Source organism: Trichosurus vulpecula, chromosome 7 (genome assembly GCF_011100635.1).
Source record: "Trichosurus vulpecula isolate mTriVul1 chromosome 7, mTriVul1.pri, whole genome shotgun sequence".
NCBI classification, from domain to species: domain Eukaryota; kingdom Metazoa; phylum Chordata; class Mammalia; order Diprotodontia; family Phalangeridae; genus Trichosurus; species Trichosurus vulpecula.
In genome coordinates this window covers 253474731-253493655 of record NC_050579.1, presented here as the reverse complement: position 1 = coordinate 253493655, position 18925 = coordinate 253474731, and the positions used below count along the sequence as shown (strand labels likewise).

The window sequence follows — 18925 nt, the reverse complement described above, 5'->3', positions numbered from 1 at the left end:
GTGTGACTGCTCCTCAGGGCTCCTCATCCCTGGTAATTGAAAGTGCTCCTTTTTGCCCTAGAACTGCGACCCAGAAGCGTGTATAGGCAATGGAGTTGCCAAACAGCACCCAGTCCTAGCATAGGGGTCTTCTGTAATCTCTTTCTGACCAGTTTCCCGATCCCCTTACTGTCTTTGACTGGAGAGCTCCCAAAGCTGCTGCTGCTGCTGTCATCACCTCCAAGACCAACAGCTTATGTTGCTGCCATGTGGGTTCTGGGCCAGCCCCTAATGTCTCCTTCTGACCTCATATGCTCTCTTGGGCTGGAAAAATGTTTCACCCCAACATTTTGTGTCTCCACCACTTTATAATTCAGTTTGAGGCATTATTTTAAAGTTGTCTGGAGGGAATGTTGGGAAAATGTTTCCTCTACTGTGCCATCTTGGTTTTACTCTCACATTTTTTCTTGTAGAAAGATTATGTGCTTTTTTTAAGTTGTAAGATGTAATTTGCCTTCAAGGTTTGGCTTCAAATAAATGTCAAAATTCTCCAAGTACATAGTATTTTCTCAGCCAATAGTTAACAATTTATTAAGATTCAAAGTAATGACTACACGAGTTTTTCTCCAATGGGGTGGAAGTTAGTAATTCGTAGTGTTGAATACTTTCTTCTCTGATAAATTAAATAAATGTAAAACATTTGTACTTACTTGTTCAAAATTACCAGTGTTACTGATGCAAAAAAACCCCAACCTAAACAAAACTAAAACAAAAATAATTTTAAAAATCAATCAAACTCATTTCTCAGAATATAGATGGTGCTTCGCTGCTAGTAAATTAAAGAATGGAATGTACATATATACATATACACATATAGATGCATACACACACATACATATATGTGTGTGTTTATATCTCAATGCATACAGTTATTGAGCTTCATCTTCTAGGCAGGAGTGCCACATTAATCACCCCTCATCAAAATGATGATTTGAGGACGCTTTATGTTTCTTTCTTTGACTAGCATCAAATTGACTTCATAAGAATCTTTGCACTTCATGAGAAATATCAGTTTTCCCTTGCTCTCTGTAACACGAATAATTCTTTCTGGATCAAGTTGTCCTGCAAAGCCTCTGGGTTTGCCAGCAGACTATCATTTTTTTTGACATTCCATCATTTGATTCACATCAGATAAAGCCTTTCTTTTGGTTCCTTTTCTTTTCCAGCCTTTAGAAAATTAAGAAACATTTCAATTTACTCTAGACAGTCTAAATTTTTTTCAGGTTCTTATGTGTTGTCAGCATCTGTAAATTCTTTCTAATTTAAGAAATATTCCACTTTTCTATTCAAGCCTGGCAAGTTCAATGCCTTCTTCACCAGAAACTCCTTTGACTCTGCTTTCTCTGCTTAATATTTCTCTTAATAGTCTCTTTCTTTTCCAACTTTTGCAATGTAGTTTGCAATGTGTCTGGGGCTATTGAACCTGCTGCTATTGCTGCTGCCTTTTCCTGCCAGAGAAGAGCCCTGGACCATAACAGTGATTGCTGCCTGGTTATGTGTCCTTTTAACATGATTTCTCTTTGTCTTCTTCTAGATAGTCTGCATTTCAGTATATTTATATTATTTTCTATTGTTCTCTCTTTGGATTCTTTGGGGAGACTCACTATTGTGGATTCAAGTTTTTCTGTTCTAATTATTTCTATTGTGCAGGCACATATTCGGACACTTGTTCCCTTCCTACTTTTTTCCTTGAGGATTCTTATTTCTCTTTTTGAACCATTTTGAAAAAAAACTTCCTGTAGGTCTGTATTCTCTTGAGAATCCACAGAGTTCATCAAGTGTTGGTTAACTTACCTTCATCTTGCATTCTAATGAGGTTTGTAATTCTTTGGCTATTTCGGTACTCATTCTCTTTCCTAATTTTGTTTCTTCCTGATTTATCTGCTTTTGCTCTTAATTAAAAATTGTGTGGTCTTAATTGAAGTTTTTACTTAAATTTTCTTCCTTTTGAAATCTTCAGTAGTCTTAGTCACTTTTCCTTATATAGTCTTGTTTCTCATTCTCTGATTCCTTCTTTTTTGATGGTGGGTTTGTTCTTGGGGTCCAAACTGTAGCTTCCTCTTACATTTATTTTTCATAATCCACAGTGTCTTCTCCAAGCTTCTAGTGGGTCAGGACTGGTCAGCTGAAAACAAATCCTGTTTGGTCATCATTAGCTTCTGTCACCATACTCAGCTTATCATAAGTTTAAGAATCATGACCCTAATGTTATTATTATTATTTTCTTTTCTCTGCCACATATGTTCTTGAAAGTTTTAAATTTCCATTGATAAATTTTTAATACATACCAATCCCCAGTGTCTTCCCAAATGAATCCCCCACATTGTATAATCCTTGAAAATAGTTATGTAAAATAATATGAATGATTAAACTTAATAGCATGTGAAGCTTATATGTTAGTGTTTAGTAAGGCCTCCCTTTGTTAAAAGTTCACAAATGCTAATGGTCTCTAATGTTTTTGTCAAAATTGTCTCCATTTACATAGTTGCAGTCATACATATTGCTCTTTTTGTCCTGTTTTGTTCATTTGGCTGATGCATTTCATAGAAGTATCTGCAGATTTCCTTGAATTCTTCATATTCTATGGTGTAGTATTGTATCCTATGGCATAGTAACCATAAGTGTAAGTATTACAGACATAAATCACAACTTGTTGAGTCATACCTCAATTATTAAGCACATTTTTTCTGTTATTTTTTGATATTACAAATATTGCTGGATATTTTCTTATAGTTTTTTGTTTTTAATGACTTTCTTGAGGTTATCAACATTCAGGCATTTATTAAGTGCCTTTTTTCCCAGCACTGTGGTATGTTCTGGAAATACAAAGACAAAGAAATAGACCCTTCCCTCAATGGGCATGCATTCTAACAGGGAAGACAACATATATACATAGGATATGGGGACATATAAAGTGATAAAACAGCATATACAAAATACATAAAATCAGATGCAAGGTAACCTTTGAAGGAAGTTATCAACTGGTGGGATGAGGGGCATGAAAGGCCTCATGCTGAAAGCAAGTGGAACTTTAGTTGAGTTTTGAAGGAACTGAGGGATTCCAAGAGAGGGGAAAGATCATTTTGGGAAAAGAGGACAGCCATGAAGACAGCCGTGTGAAAGGAGATAGGAAGGCAGGTAGAAAGGAGATGGGAGATAGGAGATAGATTGTTTTGTATGGGGAACATGGGGAACAGAACAGAGGCTAGTTTGGCTGTCTCATAAAATGTGTGGATTAGAATAATGTATAAATTAGAATGGGTTCAAGTTACAAGGAGCTTTAAGTGACTGATAGAGGATTTTATATTTGGTCCTAGAGATAACAGGAAATTGTTGTAGTTGTTGTTCAGTTGTTTCAGTCATGTCCAACTCTTCATGACCCCATTTAGAGTTTTCTTGGCAAAGATACTAGAAACTATTAGAGCAGTTTGCCATTTCCTTCTCCAGCTCATTGCACACATGAGGAAACTGATGTAAGTTGATGATGGTCAAGTGCCTTTCTCAGGGTCACACAGCAGCTATTAAGTGTTCGAGGGCAGATTTGAACTCAAGAAGATGAGTTTTCCTGACTGCAAGTCCAGCACTCCATCCACTTTATCACCTAACTGGAAATTACTGGAGTTTATTCAATATGCGAGTAACATGATTAGAGTTTAACTTTAACAAAATCACTTTGGTAGCTAAGTGGAGGTTGGATTGGAGAGGAGAGAGACTTAGGAGTAGGAAACCACTTGCAATGCTCTGTAATACTAGTCCAGTCAGTCAGGCAGAATTGATTAAGTGCCTATTATAGGACCAGACACTGTGCTAAGCACTGGAGATGCAAAAAGAGGCAAAAGACAGTCCTCACCCTCAAGGATCTCACAATCTACTGGGCATGACAACAGATATACAAATATGTACAACAAGCTATATATAGGTTCATTGGGAAATAATTAAGAGGGAAGGCACTAGAATTAAGAGATGTTAGGAAAGGCTTCCTGAAGTTGATATTTTAGTTGAGAATTAAAGGAAGCCAGGAAAGTCAGGAGGTGGAAAAAGAAGCCAGATGAGAGGTAATGAAAGACAAGAGCAGTGATTGTGTAGAATGAAGGGGGGGCCCAGTATAGGAGAGAAATGTTATGAAAAGAGAGGTGACAAGATCTGGCAATTAACTGGATATGTGGGTGAGTGGGGAGTCAAGAATAACACTGATGTTGTGACTAGATCAATGATTGCTCAGTAGTAACTGAGAAATTAGGAAGAAGGGCAGGTTTTAAGGGGAAGATATTCAGTTTTACTCTAGACATACTGAACGTGAGATGCAATTCAAATACTGAATTTAAAATGTCCAAAAGGCAGCTGGGTAACACTAGACTGAAACTGAAGAGACAGACTAGGTCCAGTTACAGAGATCTGGGAGTAATCTGCATAAGGATGATAATAGAAATCATGGATTTAATGCAGTTTTCCAGAAAGGGTGGTACACCCACAATTAGGAATTGGGCATCGACAATACAACAAATGAAAATGAGAAGGAGCAGTTATGCAGAAAGGAGCAGAACCAAGAGAAAACATAAAAACCCAGAGGAAAAAGTATCCAGGAGAAGAGAGTATCCAGCACTGTCAAATGCTTCAGGGAGGTTGAGAAATGATAAGTACCAAGAAAAGACCATTAACTTTGGCAATCTTCAGGATGTTGGTAATTTTGGAGAGATCAATTTCAATTGAGTGATGATGTCAGAAACCAGAATTCAGAAGTTTTCAAAGAGAGTGAGAAGAGAAAAAATGGGACAATTTTTCAAGTGTTTCAGCAGTCAACTTGTGTGCGTATTTCCCCCCGTGTCCCTGACAACATTGATCTTTCCTATCTTTTATAATTTTAATCAATTTGAAGGGTATGAAGTGAGATCCCAGAGTCTTAATTTACCTTTCTCTGATTTTTAGTGATTGTGGGCACTTTTTAGATTATCATTGTTAGTTTGTGGTGATTTTAAGAAATGTTCATTATTTTTACTAATTACCTATTGACTGTTTTCAAAATGTGTTAATTCCCTCCAAATTTTGGATGTATGATACTTATTAAAGATGCTTTTTATGATCCTATAACCAGTTTCCACTTTACTTGCCTCACAGGCAGGCAGGCAGGCAGGCCAGCAGGCAGGCAGGCAGGAAGGAAGGAAGGAAGGAAGGCAGGACTTATGAAGTGCTTAAAATGTGCCAGGCACTGTGCTAAGCATTGAGAATAAAAATACAAGCAAAGAGAAAAAACAATCTCTGCCCTCAAGAAGTTTACATTTTAATGGGGGAAGACAACACAGAGATGAGAACTGAAAAGCGGGGCGGTGCAGGCAAGGAGATGGGCATGATCTTGAAGTCCAGACAAAGTAAGGAACAGGGTGGAAAGGACAAAAATGACACTCTAGCCTCAGTCCTTCAATAAAATGGAGACTCTTGAGGATGAGAGAAGCTGAGTAGGCCTTTATAAAGGGATAGTCTGAGGTGACTGGGTTGCAATGGTGGTATGAGGATGAGGAGACCCTAGGTGAAGATTGACATTCCAGGATATGCAAGAAATAGAGGAGGCATGGTTTTGACTGATGTGCTTAGGAAGATGCTGGGATTCTCAGCAGTCTTAGGGCAGTTGTAAACATAAGATTTCAGGGACAGTGAGGGAACCAATGTGGCTAAAGAGTTCTAGTATGATTAATTTAAATAATAAAAATCATATTCTTAGAATCACTGAGACCATCAGCAGACTATTGCAGCAGTTCAAGTGTGAGGTGATGATGGCCTGCACTAGGATGGTTGCAGTGTCAGAGGAGAGAAAGGAACATGCATGAGAGATGTTACAAAGGTAGAAATGACAGGATTTGATCACTGATCAGATAAGAGGGAGGGGAATAGTGGTTAGAGAAAGTAAAGAACAAAGGATGACCTCTAGTTTGTGTGCCTGGTTGACTGGGAGGATGGTGGTACCCTTGACAGTAATAGGGAAGTTGGCAAAATGGATCAGCTTTTAGGGAAAGATAATGAGCTCAGTTTTGGAGATGTTGAGTTTAAGATGTTTACAGGACATTCATTTCTAGATGTCCAATAAGTAGTTGGAGATAAGACCGGAAGTTAGAAAAGAGGTTAGGGCTGGACAGGTAGATCTCAGAATCTGTATAGAGATGATAATTAAAGTTATTGGAGCTGAAGAGATCAACAAGTGAAATAAAGAGGAAGAAGAAAAAAGGATCCAGGACAGACACTGAGGGGTGATGACAAGGGATGATCACAAGGTGATGACAGTGATGAGGATCCAGCAAAAGAAACTTATAAGGATGGGTCCTACAGGCAGGAGGAGAACTTAGGGAGAATAGAATATCAAGAAGAAGGTGATTGATAGTATTAAAAGCTGCAGGGAGGTCAAGAAGGATGACAAATGAGAATAGGCCATTTGATTTGGGCTTAGGGATTAAGAACCTCTGGTTGCTAATGCCCTTTAGGAAGAGATACTAGCTAAAGGAGCCAGGGTGTAGGCCTCCAGGCATGTTCCAAGGAGAGAGCCCTAGTCTAGCAGATCAGAAGCTTTCCTGTGATTAACAACAAATAAAATAAATGCATTTAGAACAGAAAGTTACCAACTGGGAAAAATCTTATCATGAAATAACTCTGTAAGAGATTAACATTTAAAATCTACATAAAATTTAAAAAAATGAGGAAAAGTCATTTCCAATAGATGTGATCAAAGAATATGAAAGAGTCTCAAAGAAAGAAGTAAGAATGGTCAACAAGTGTTGCACAGTATGAGAAAGCTTGGGTGATGTGCTATCAGCACCTACACCATGAGGAGTACCTACATCCTCGACATCACAGATGCACTGAATTACCAGAGTAAACTTGTAGAAGTGTAGATATGTTCTTGGATGAAGGTTGTAGGAAGAGGTGTTTGAGAGAAAAAAAATGAAAACCGTTTTTGGTAGGAAAAATTGTGGAAAGGAATTTCTGAGGGCTATAGTCCAACTCCTAGCCAATTTGTGAATTTCCTATGGGTTTCAACAAACATCATCCACCTTTGGCTTCGGTGAAATATATCTGCACCCTGCTCCCTTCGCAGTTTTAGAGAATTTTGTTAAGAAGCTTTTCTTTATGTTGAATCTAAATTTGTTCCGCTGTAACTTCCATCAACTGCTCCTATTTCTGACTTCTGTGGCCAATATCTAAGATACTGTGAGCCTATATCTAATCCTTCTTCCAGATGACAGACATTAAAATATTTGAAGATCATTATTGTTTGGTTCCATTGGCTAAAGTCAATGGGACTCAGAAACCGAATGATGCTCAGTAGAGCTATGAGTCTGTCTCCTGCGGACTCTTACGCTTCTTCGCTCTCCTTCCAGTTCAATCCCACCAAGAGAATCTGGGAGTAGATGAGAATGTAGAATAGAATAAACCAACCACACAGAAGCTAAACCTTCCTGGATTCCTAGAAGTAACAGGAAGTAGCCAGGGCGGGGGAGTGGGGATGGGGGTGATGATGGTTTACTGTTGCGTTGTGCTGCGGGTGGGTGTAGCGCTCGAAATCTTCCGGTTTTTTTTGAGTTTTCTACTTTTGTCTATATGTCCCTCGGGTTTAGCGGTGAATGGGTAGGGATTGTAAGTCTGAGGCACCGCGGGGTCCCCCCCAAACCATGTGGATCCGGGGTGGAACTGCTCTCCTTACGCGCGTCCCCAGGGCTCAGTGTAACCTGTAGAGACAGCCTGGAGATCAGCTTTGTAGAGGGAGTACGAAAAATTAAGCCCCTCCTGCGGACAAAGCTCTGCCCAGTTTCTGGGTCTGGGGACTCCTTCTTCGGGCTAGTATTTTTGGACGTGGCGGAACTTCAAAGCAATTTCTGGGCCCAGAAGATGCTAGTTCTCAAGGGTGGGATGGGAGTGGAGTTTCCGTGAGATCTGGCTTGCCCCAGTGGCTGCAACGAGAGAGATTTTAACTATTTCTGGAGCCTTTGGGCTGTTCTGGTTGATTTTTTTTAAACCACCAATTCCTTTCGGCATTAGATAGAAACAATAGGAAAGGAGAAGTTAATATATTAACTTTTTCTACCAAACAAGGGTTAGACAATCTATAGGACTAGCTCTGTATCCTTGTTCTTGAATAGTTCTGAAATAGCAAGAGGTTAGCGTTCACTTCCCTGCATCAGGCTTTGCAGTATGGAGGAAAACTGGAACCTGATGGGTTTTGGTGGTGGGAATGTTTCAGATAAAGGGCACTAAATGGTGTGTGCTGTATGCAGTATGAGGAGATATTCTAGAAATTAAAGAACAACCCAGGGTGGATTGAAAATTAACAGTTATGTACATTGAATGAGAGCTGCTGAAGCAATTCCTGGATCAGGGGAAGAGATGAGGGTGCAGTCATGTGGTAGGCGCTTGGTCTCTAAAAGCAAAAAGATCTTAAGATTTTAGATTTAGAGCTGGTGTAAACCATCAAGGTCAAACCTTGATGAAGAAGTTAAGTCCCAGAAATATGAAGTAACTTGAACGAGGACACATAGATTATGAGTAACAGAGCCAGGAATCAAACTCAGGAATTGGATTTCTGACTCCTCTAGCACCAAATTCCTGCTGCAGGAGCCCACAGTTTATCTGGGTCCTACTTTGTTCTGGTCTGTAGAACCAAGGCAGAGAGCTGGGTAACTGGCAGACCTGAGGGAAGAGAAAAGATGTGAATGAAATTGATTTTACTCCATAGCTTCTCATGCCCTTTGTCTATAAGATTGAATCCTTCTCAACGCCCTCTTCACATCATAATTGTCCTAATTTCTAAGGTTTATTATGCAGGATCATGCCTCACATCTTAATCCATCATCATCATCCAGAATCTTCCATTTTTTTTCTTTAATCTCTCTCAAATTTACTATTACCCTAGTCTTCAACCTTTAAGGTCCCCTCCTGCACTAAATCCATAATCCCTTCACATTGGGATTATTACTCTCCTTGTAGAGAATTGAGTCTTAACTTCTTTCTACTGGGGACCTTCCCCTTCCCACCAAGACAGCAGTACACCAATAGATATTTCATGAAAGTTTAGTAGTGGCCTCTGTGATAGCTACATAAAACTTTTTTTTGGTACTGGACCCGGAATTTAATAGCTATAGGTAACTAGTTAAAGAGTTACCTGAGGTATTGAGAGGTTAATGGGGGTGGGGGAAGAGGATGGGGAACATGACATAAGTACCTGTTAGAGGGAAGATTTGAATCCTGATCTTTATGACTTGGAGGACCAAAACAGTGACTGATCTACTAGGTCACAAAATAAGGATACATTCAGACCTTGTCTTTCTGGACTCTGTGTACTGATATAAACCTTTGGTTCCTGACTTAGGGTCAGTGAACTTTTTTTTTGAAAGGGGAAGGCAGGGCAATTGGGCTTGAGTGACTTGCCCAAGGTCACCAGTGAGCTTTTTAAGCAATAGTTTAATAACTATTTCAAAAGAATTGCTTTCCTTTGTAATTCTAATTATTTTATTCATTTAAAAATATTACTCTGAGAAGGGATCCATAGACTTTACCTGATTGCTAAGGATACTTTATGCTAAAAAGGTTAAGAACCCCTGGTCTAAACCTGTCCTTAATTCATAGGCATTGTTTTTCCTTTCTGCTTTGCCCTCAAATCTGAAGAGATTGTTAATACTTCATAATTATTATTTTCTTTTTTAAACTCAGCATGGTCCTATACTACAAAAGAATAAATTATCTGAATTTTTTTTTACCTTTGAGGATAGCAATTTTCTTTCAGTTAGCTTTGTGTATTTTTTACTCCTAGACAGTGAATTGCCTTGGTGACTTCATAACTGTCATTTTTTTTTAGTAGAACTGGTTACTTCTTTATTATTTGTGCCTCTTCCCATATATTAGGAGGGCTTTGGGAGAAGAAATGCCAGTCATATGTCCTGAAGCATAAACCTCAGCCAGAAGTGAACCATATTCTAATCAATAGAATGGCTGCTACACTGCCTCCTAGAGTTCCAGAGGAACAGACAAAACTTCTTACAGTAAAGTATGAAGAAGTCCATGTCTGGGAGCAGGAATCTAACTTGCAAGGGAATAGTATTTATAACCAAGAACTCTTTCTTCAGCAATTTAGGCAGTTTTGTTACAAGGAAACACCTGGTCCCTGTGAAGCTTTGGGCCATTTCTGGGTGCTCTGCTGTGAGTGGCTAAAACCAGAAATGCACACAAAAGAGCAGATCTTAGATCTACTGGTACTTGAGCAGTTCTTGACCATCTTATCTTTGGATCTCCAGAGTTGGGTTCGGGAACATGAGCCAAAGAGTGGGGAAGAAGCTGTGATTGTACTGGAGGATTTGGAGAAAGAGCTTGATGAACCAAGACAACAGGTAGGAAATGGATAGTGTATATTCCATGTTGGATTTAGGAATTTTACATATGGTCTTTTTTTGGGGAGATTTTGGCTACAGATATCATAGTGATTTCCTCACAAGCCTAATTGTACTTCATTGCCTTTAGGTTCCAGTCAGTTCCTGTGGACAGGCATTGCTGTTGGAGGAGCTGGTGCCCATGGGTTCAGCAAAGGTGTCACTTAGTGTACAGTTACAGCCCATGGAAATGCAGGTCAAATGTGAATCACAGGATCCCCAACCCCTACAAAAGAGTGGTGAGTGTTAAAATTCAATGCACTGGTATTTTCTGGAGACACTCATAGAGTCACTCTATCAATCAGTAGTATCTATTGAATGCTTACTATGTACAAGTCACTGTGCTGTGGTTATGGGCAGCACAGACAGTCCCATCTTTAAGACAATTTCCAATCTAGTTCATAGGTAAACTAATAATAAAAAGCAGCAAATAAGTGCATATGAATAGTATAAACTAGTAGTCCCAAACAAAAATTGTTTGCTTATTTTAGCTTCTATCTTTATCTTTATCATTCTTCAGAAAGTCTTATTAACCCAGTTCTGTATATACCCCTGAACTAAGGGACAAAGGAGTGGATACCATGCAGAGGGTTTTGAAATTCCTTGTAGAAATAACGTGTTATTATAATCCGGAGGTGGAAGAAATCACTTAGGAATGGAATGGTCAGAGTAACTCACAGAAGAGATATGATTTAAGTTGGATCTTAAAGGATAGATTGGAGTAGTAGGGAAAACATACGGGGTCAATACTAAAAAGTTTAGACACTTTTTCTTCCTGTCACTGGGGAACCATTGAAGATTATTAGTAGTAGAGGATAGTACAAAGCAAAACTAAAATAGTGTCAGTGTATAGGGTTAATTGGGAGTAATAGAGCCTGGTGGCAAGGAGATCAGTTAAGAGACTGTCAAAGTTGTCAGGCATGAATGTCTGAACTAGTATGGCCGCCTTAAAGGCTAGTGGACTAATGGAAGCTTGTTTTAGATATTAGAGGTAGATTTTATGCTTTGGGTAGAGATTGGATGAGAATAAGCCAATATAGTCTTCTCCAACTTTGCAGTTCTACAATTCTGGAAGGAAGGGATCTGAGAGATGATATGAAGGAGAATTGACTTATCTATAAAATGCACCTAACTCACATGGTTGTTGTTAGGAAAGCACTCTGCAAACCTTTAACTGCTTAATAAATAAAATAAATAATAACTCATATCTGTATAGCATTTTTGAAGTATATAAAACATTTTCATTGTCATAACAGAATTAACATAATGTAATAGATTTAGAATTGATGCCTCCACTCCTTTCCTTTTGTTCTCTTCTTAAATCGGCTTTGTGACTTCTCACATTATCATTCAATTCAAACTGCTTTCTCTTTTAATCGCCAAATCTAATGGCTTTTTTCCTAATCTCCATCCTTCTTGACATCTTTACAGCCTTTGCTATTATTGATCACCCTCTTCTCAGTGATACTCTCTTCTCTCTAAGTTTTCTTGACACTGCCCTGTCCTAGTTCTTCTCCTACTTGTTTGACCATTCTTTTTCAGTCTCCTTTTCTGTAGCTTCATCCAGGCTTGCCTGATGAATGTGTGTCCCATAGGGCTCTGTCCTGGCTTTTTTTTCTTCTTCTATACTATTTTACTTGATGGTCTCATGGATTTTGCAGATGATGCTCAGTTATACTTGTCTGTCCCAACCTCTTTCCTAATCTCTAGTGTCCTATTTCCAACTGTTTATTGGATAGCTCAAACTCTATGTCCCATCAACATCTTACACTCAACATGTCCAGAAATTAACTGGATAGGCCCCTCCCCCCATTACTGTTGAGTAATACTATACACTATACTTCCAGTCACCCAGACTGGGTACAACCTAGGTGTAATCCTTGACTCTTCTCTCTCACCTCTGCTATCCAGTCTATCACCAAGTCCTTTAATTTTTACCTTTGTAACATCTCTAGCATGTGTCTCCCTCTCTGCTCTGACACTACTTCCACCCTGGCCTTTGGGTTGGTCTGCCTGTCTGAAGTCTCTCCCCACTCCAATCCATCCTCCAAATTGATCTTTCTTAAGAGTGTGTCTGACTGTAATAACAATGCTGCTAGCAGCTGCTGCTGAGGCGTAAGACCCAACAAGAGCTCCCAGCACAGGTTCTTTGATCTGCTTTTCTAAGGAAAGAAACTTTAAGGGGTTAACAGTTGCACTTTAATCAAACATACATATAGCATTCATTTAGTTCAGGGGGAAAGCTGGCACCCTGAACTTCAGAGAGAATACAAATAGAAATTACAAATATACATTATATAAATAGAGCAAACAAACAAGAATCAGCCCACAGGCTTCTAGATGTCTGTCCAAGCAATACACCAACAGTTACCAGAGAGAGAAGCACCAACATCAGAGTCTAGTCAAATCACACAACACTCTTCCAGTGAGTGAGAGCCCCAAACAAAATGCTAACCTCTGAGTTTATATACCCTTCTTAGGGCTGAAGGCTTCACACCTAATGAGTAAAAGGGTGTGGGCCTGGGGCTTTGCACCTAGTTAGCAAAAGGGCATGGGCCTGGGGCTTTGCACCCAGTAAGACTTAATCAAAGGCACTTAATTACTTTAGCATTCTAAAAGAGAAAACAGTAAAAAAAAAGTCCCAACCTAATTACCAATACACTGACCATCTCATCCCTCTAAATATAGTGGCTCCCAACATTCCCCTGCCCCGCATGATAAATATAAAATCCTTTTCTTGGCATTCAAAGCCCTTGACAGCCTGGCCCCTACTTACTGTTTCAGTTTTCTTATATCATATTCTCCAACACATACCCTCTGATGCAATTACACTAGCCTTCATGCTGTTCCTCATACATGACACTATTATATTCCAATTCTGGTATTTTTACTAGCTGTTCCTCAGGCCTAGACCTTTCTAGACCATAGGGTCAACCATAGAGTCAAGACTAAGGGGAACAAAATGAAGCCAGACCAGAGATGATAACTTGAAAAATAGGAAGTCAACGGACTAGAGTTCATGATGAAGACCAATACTAGATTTAGAGAAGGGTGAAGAAAAGAAAGAAATGAAGAGGAAAGCAGTTATGATCTAATAGAGGAATTTCAGGGTACATGATTATAGAATTTGCACAGTTATAGGTGATAATGAAATCTGAAGTATGACCACCCCTGATGAGGCAGTGGGGAACATCAAAGTGTATATTGAAATTACCAACTTTGAAAGTTCACAGTGGAGAAGATTGTGAGCCATATATTGAAGCTGGCTCCAGGGAGACCCATGGTGCAGTGGATAGAGTTTTGGACTTGGAGTCAGGAGGACATGGGTTCAGTTCAACTGTTGATACTAGCTGTGTGACCAAGGGCAAGTTACTTAACCTCTGTAGGTCTTAATTTCTTCATCTTGAAAATGAGAGGTTTGACCTTTTGGCAAAGAGTTAATGGATTGTAGATGTAGAATGAGGCATGCATTTTTAGATGCCATGTCTGTGAATTTGTTTTTCTAGAATGTTCATAAAAAGAACCAAGAGAAGAATAAAGGTTTTTTGTGCCTCTCCACAAAATGGAGGCTCTTGAAGGAAATTACCAGTGGGAAGGGGGCCCTATATGGCTGCTGTATGTTGCCAGGTGAGGAGGCTGCAGCTATTGAGGGAAATTCCAGGGTGAGATGGCACCTGAAGTCCAGAAAGTCAGAAGCAAAGCCAGGAGGGGAATACAGAGAAGTAGGACAGTGTTTACATTATGTTAAATTCAACATACATTTTTTCAAAGGTTGTATGTAAGAAATTTGTGGTTTTGAAATAGAGGAATTTCCTGTACTCTTGAGAAAAGACTACAATTAAATAGAAAATTTGACTTTCACATAAAAGACTCAAGAGAATCATGAAAAGGCAAACAGGAAAGATAAATCATGAGGGACTTATTGAAGTTAAATTCTTTATATTCCTACATAGAAAGATGATATTTGTAACTTCTAAGACCTTTCTCATTATTAGGGTAGTTAGAAGGAGTATATATAGACAGAAGGCACAAGTGTGAGTTGAATTTGAAGGGATGATATCCAAAAAATAAAATCAAGGGGTGAGAGAGGAATGTACTGGGAGAAAGAGGAAGGGAGAGGTAGAATGGGGTAAATTATCTCGAATAAAAGAGGCAACAAAAAGCTTTTACAGTGGTGGGGGGGGGGGAAGAAGAGGGGAGTTGAGAGGGAGTGAGTGAACCTTACTCTCATCAGAATTGGCTCAAAGAGGGAATACTATAAATACTCAACTGGGTATAGAAATCTATCTTACCCTACAGGAAAGTAGAGGGGAAGGAGATAAAAGATGGGGGGTGGGGTGATAGAAAGGAGGGCAGATTGGGAGAGGGGGCAGTCAGAAGCAAAACACTTTTGAAGAGGGACAGGGTAAAATGAAAGAGAATAGAATAAATGGGGGGAGGATAGCATGGAGGGAAATATAGTTGGTTTTTTAAAATGTGACTATTATAGACTACACATGTATATCTAATTGTTTACCTTCTCAATGGGGGACGGGAGAAGGAGGAAGGGAGAGAATTTAGAACTCAAAGTTTTAAAAATGAATATTAAAATTGTTTTTACATGTAACTAGGGAAAAATAAAATAGTAAATAAAATTTAAAAAAAGAAATTTGTGGTTTCATTTGAAGTCCTCTTTTAAAATTCATTTTTTGTATATTGAAATATTCACATTTGTTGATGAGTAGGTCTGTAGTTTTTAAAATAAATTTTTATTGATATTTCCCACTGTATTCCTTCCTAAGCCCCTCCCTGAGATCCATTCCTTTTTTTTTCTCAGCCAAGGGAAAGGACAAGGTTTATTAGGGATTCACTATAATGGGTTGTCTTAAGAAATCCCATCCTTTGTGATGCCTGTTTTCACAAGCAGGCCAGATTCAATCTGAGCTGAGCTAGATTGAATCTGAGCACCTTCATGGGGGTAAGAGGGAGATTATATACACAAAGATTGTAGGAAGGATTGAGTGGTTGTCTGGGGTGACTAGAGGAGGGCTTTAGGGAGGGTCTTGAGGAGGAGTCTAAGGAGGACAAGGAGGTCAGAGTCCAGGAACCCAGGGAATGGGATTAAGGGTGGGAAGTAGCTGAAGGCATGGATATCGATAGTATCAAGGATGGGAAGTAGCTGGACAATAAAGGGCAAGCCTAGGTAGAGATTTGGGCCTAATGATAATGTAAGGCTTATGGCCTTAGGGGAAGGCCAGATCCAGTTGGAAGATTCAAGGAGAATTCAAGGAGGCTCCCAAAGACTGTATTCCAGATTCAAGGGGGTTCCCAGAGACTGTGCCCTCATCATTCCCCCCTCAAACAAATGGGACCCAAATTCTTTTGGGGTCAGGGATGAAGATCTCAGCTTCTGAAACTGCTTCTTACTGGCAAGGGGAGTAGAGCTGTCCCTGCCTTGATAGGTCCAGTTCAGGGGGTACATAGTCTAAGTAGTCATCTGGAAGTTGATGGCTTGGAGCCTGGAGGAGACAAACCTGGCAAGGAGGTTAAGCAAACAACCAAACAGACAGTATAGGAGTATAGAGAAATGACAATTTCCCTGGGGGGGAATTAAAGATGACTATTTCATACCTAGCTCCCCTAATCACTTGTTCTGTGTACCACACCGCTTCGGGGTTCAGGAGTGTGTAGCACATCCAAATTAGGGCGGGGGTGTCTAAGAGCAAGGCTTGATATTTGTTGAGCCTGTGGTTAGCTAGCCACTGGTGGCCACCTGCTTCTAGAATGCTCTGAACTCGATGGGGAGTCAGAGCTTCTAAGGGCTGGTCAGCTAGAGGTTTAGAAGCTTCTTCAATTAGAGTGGCTGTAGCAGCCAGAGAATGTAATTGTTTTGAAAAACAGGCAACTGGCTTGGGTCAGGTCCTAAGGACTGGGTTAGGACTCCCAAAGCCTGTCCTCTCCTTTCATCAATATAGTGAGTGAAAGGTTTTTCTAGATTAGGTAAAGCTAATGCTGGAGTGGTGGTCAACTTAGTTTTCAAAGTCCTGAAAGCTTTTGCTTGGTAGGGGCCCCACTCTAGAGGGCGTGAGTCAGGGCCTTGAGTGGCAATTAATGGTTGCAGACCCTCCCAAGCCTTGGGTTTAATTGGATATTGAAGGCGACGGAGCAGAACTATGGCTGGGGTGGCAGAAGTAGCTTGCCCAGGAATTCCCTGATCCCAAACAATTGACTCAACCCTCTCCCACACCTCTGGGGGAACATGGGGAGGTCTGGTAAACAGAGGGAAAAGGGAGTTATGAAGTTTAGCTAAAGAAAATTGGCTTCCCAATTTCACCATCAAGTCCCTTCCCAACAAGGGGGCAGGGCCAGAGAAGGAGTGTTCAAACAACAGATCCTTGATGCCCATGACCGGATGGGTCGAGGGGCATGTAGGGCCAGAGTAATTAGTTAAAACAAGAGAACATAGCCATGATTACCTTCTGCCTCGATTTTGCCCAGGGCTTGGTGAGAGAGGTGGGGAAAGTGGGAGCACTGCCAAGCCCCAGGCTTTCCCCTCCTTCCGAGTCTTGAGAAGATTGGAGTACAGGGTACTGGGAGGAGGCTCTACCACTTTTCCAACCTTGGGGATAATCCTTCCTCCAATGTCCCTCCTGGTTACATGCTGGACATGGTCCTGAAGGCATGGATCCTGGGGGCTTCCTTCAGGGGGCACCCTAGAGGGGCACTCCTTGGACCAGTGACCCTCATTGTGGCAGGTTTCCCCACTGCCCAAGCCAAGGGGCTTCCAAGGGGGCACCCTGGAGGGGCGTTCCTTGGGTCTTTTCCTGGCCATGGCAGCAGCCAAGAATTGAGCATGTTCTCTGTCTCTAATCTCTTTCCCTGCATTTTCTTTCCGCTGCTGCAACCAGGTCTCTATTCTTGAAAACTCTGAAGGCCATGTTCAGTAATTGGGCCTGAGGTGTTTGGGGTCCCATTGCCAATTTCTGCAGTTTCCTCCTAATATCTGAGGCAGACTGATTAATGAAATACATGTTAAGTATTGCCGCCCCTTCAATAGAATCAGGATCCAAATTTGTGTACTTCTCAATAGCTTCTACTAGCCGAGCTTGGAAAAGAGCAGGGTTTTCCTTTTCTCCCTGAGTAATCTCCCTAAGTTTTTGAAAATTTATTTGCTTTTGAAATGCAGTTCTTAGGTCTTCTAACAGGCAAATTATCATATGGTCTCTCTTTTCTCTATCCTCACTCCTTTGATAATTCCATCCTGGGTCACTAGTGGGAACAGCAACTGTATATGGGGGATATTTTATGGGGTTATTGGTAGCGAAACTATCCCCAAATTTTTGGGCTTGTTCCCAGATTCTCCTCTTCTCCTCAGTGGTACTTCAGGTAGAGAAAAGGATATGCAAATCATACCAAGAAAGTTCGAATTGTAGGGACAGATCTCTAAAACCCTCAGTAAACTTAGTGGGATCTTCTGAGTATCTCCCCAGTTTTTATTTAATTTGAATGAGATCTGAAATGGATAATGGAACATGCACTCTCCTTGTCCCAGTAGGGGAGGCAGGCACTTCCCTCAAGGGAAAAAGCCTTGAAGGCCCTGTGAGGCCTGGAGCTTATGGAGGGAGATATGGCTGATCTGTATTAGACTGTGAGGCCAGGGGATCTGGCTGGCAAGGGAGATCAGCTGGTACCTGAGGAAGGGTAGGGGCCAGAGGGGGAGATACCCCAGAGACCTGAGTGGGCACCACTTCAGAGAGAGGGGGCAGGGGAGGAGGTATTGCCATGGGGGCAGGGCCTGAGGCTGGAACCTGAGTAGGGGTTGCCTCGGGGATAGGCCATGAGGCCAGAACCTGAGTAGGGGTCCCTTCAGGGAGGCAGCTCAACAAGACCCTTGGCTGGGACCTGAGCAGGGGTTTCCAAGGGGGTTGGGGCCATGGGAGGAGATGCAGGGTAGGAGACTTGGACCGTGAAGGAGGCAGGAAAAGAGGAGGGTTGCACTACAGGAAACCAAGAGAAAGAGGGGATGGCCATGGAAGGGGGAGCACAGGAAACAAGGGTGCTCCAGGGAGGTTGGGGAGCAGGAGGAGGGGCTGGGGCTGAAGACCTGGGGGCCATAAGGAGGGGGTTATCCAAAATGTCCTGTTGACCCCCGTTGCCCCTTTGTGGGGGGGCTCTAGCTATGAGCATCTTACAATCTTTTCTGAGAACGGGGTTCCGAGAGAGCTCCACGAAGGTCATTATGTAAGGAGTTTCTGTCCATTTTCTTTCTCGCTGACAATATAATTTTAACTGTAAAAGAGTATTATATTGTAAAGTCCCCAAAATAGGCCACTTGGCCTTCTAGGTGATATTGTGGCCAAGCAGTATTGCAAAGGTATACCAGCTTTTTCTTTTTAAGTTCTTTAGAGAACTTAAGTTTTTTCCAATTTTGTAAAAGACAGCCCAAGGGTGAATTTTTGGGGATCGAGGAGGTTTGACCCATTGTGGGCTCGGTGGGGCTGGAA

At 40.9% G+C, this 18925-nt stretch overlaps 1 pseudogene; it reads right to left on the bottom strand.

Moving 5' to 3' along the window:
• Positions 1–908: 908 nt before the first annotated feature.
• On the bottom strand, positions 909–1550 carry LOC118857896 (annotated as a pseudogene).
• Positions 1551–18925: the final 17375 nt, after the last annotated feature.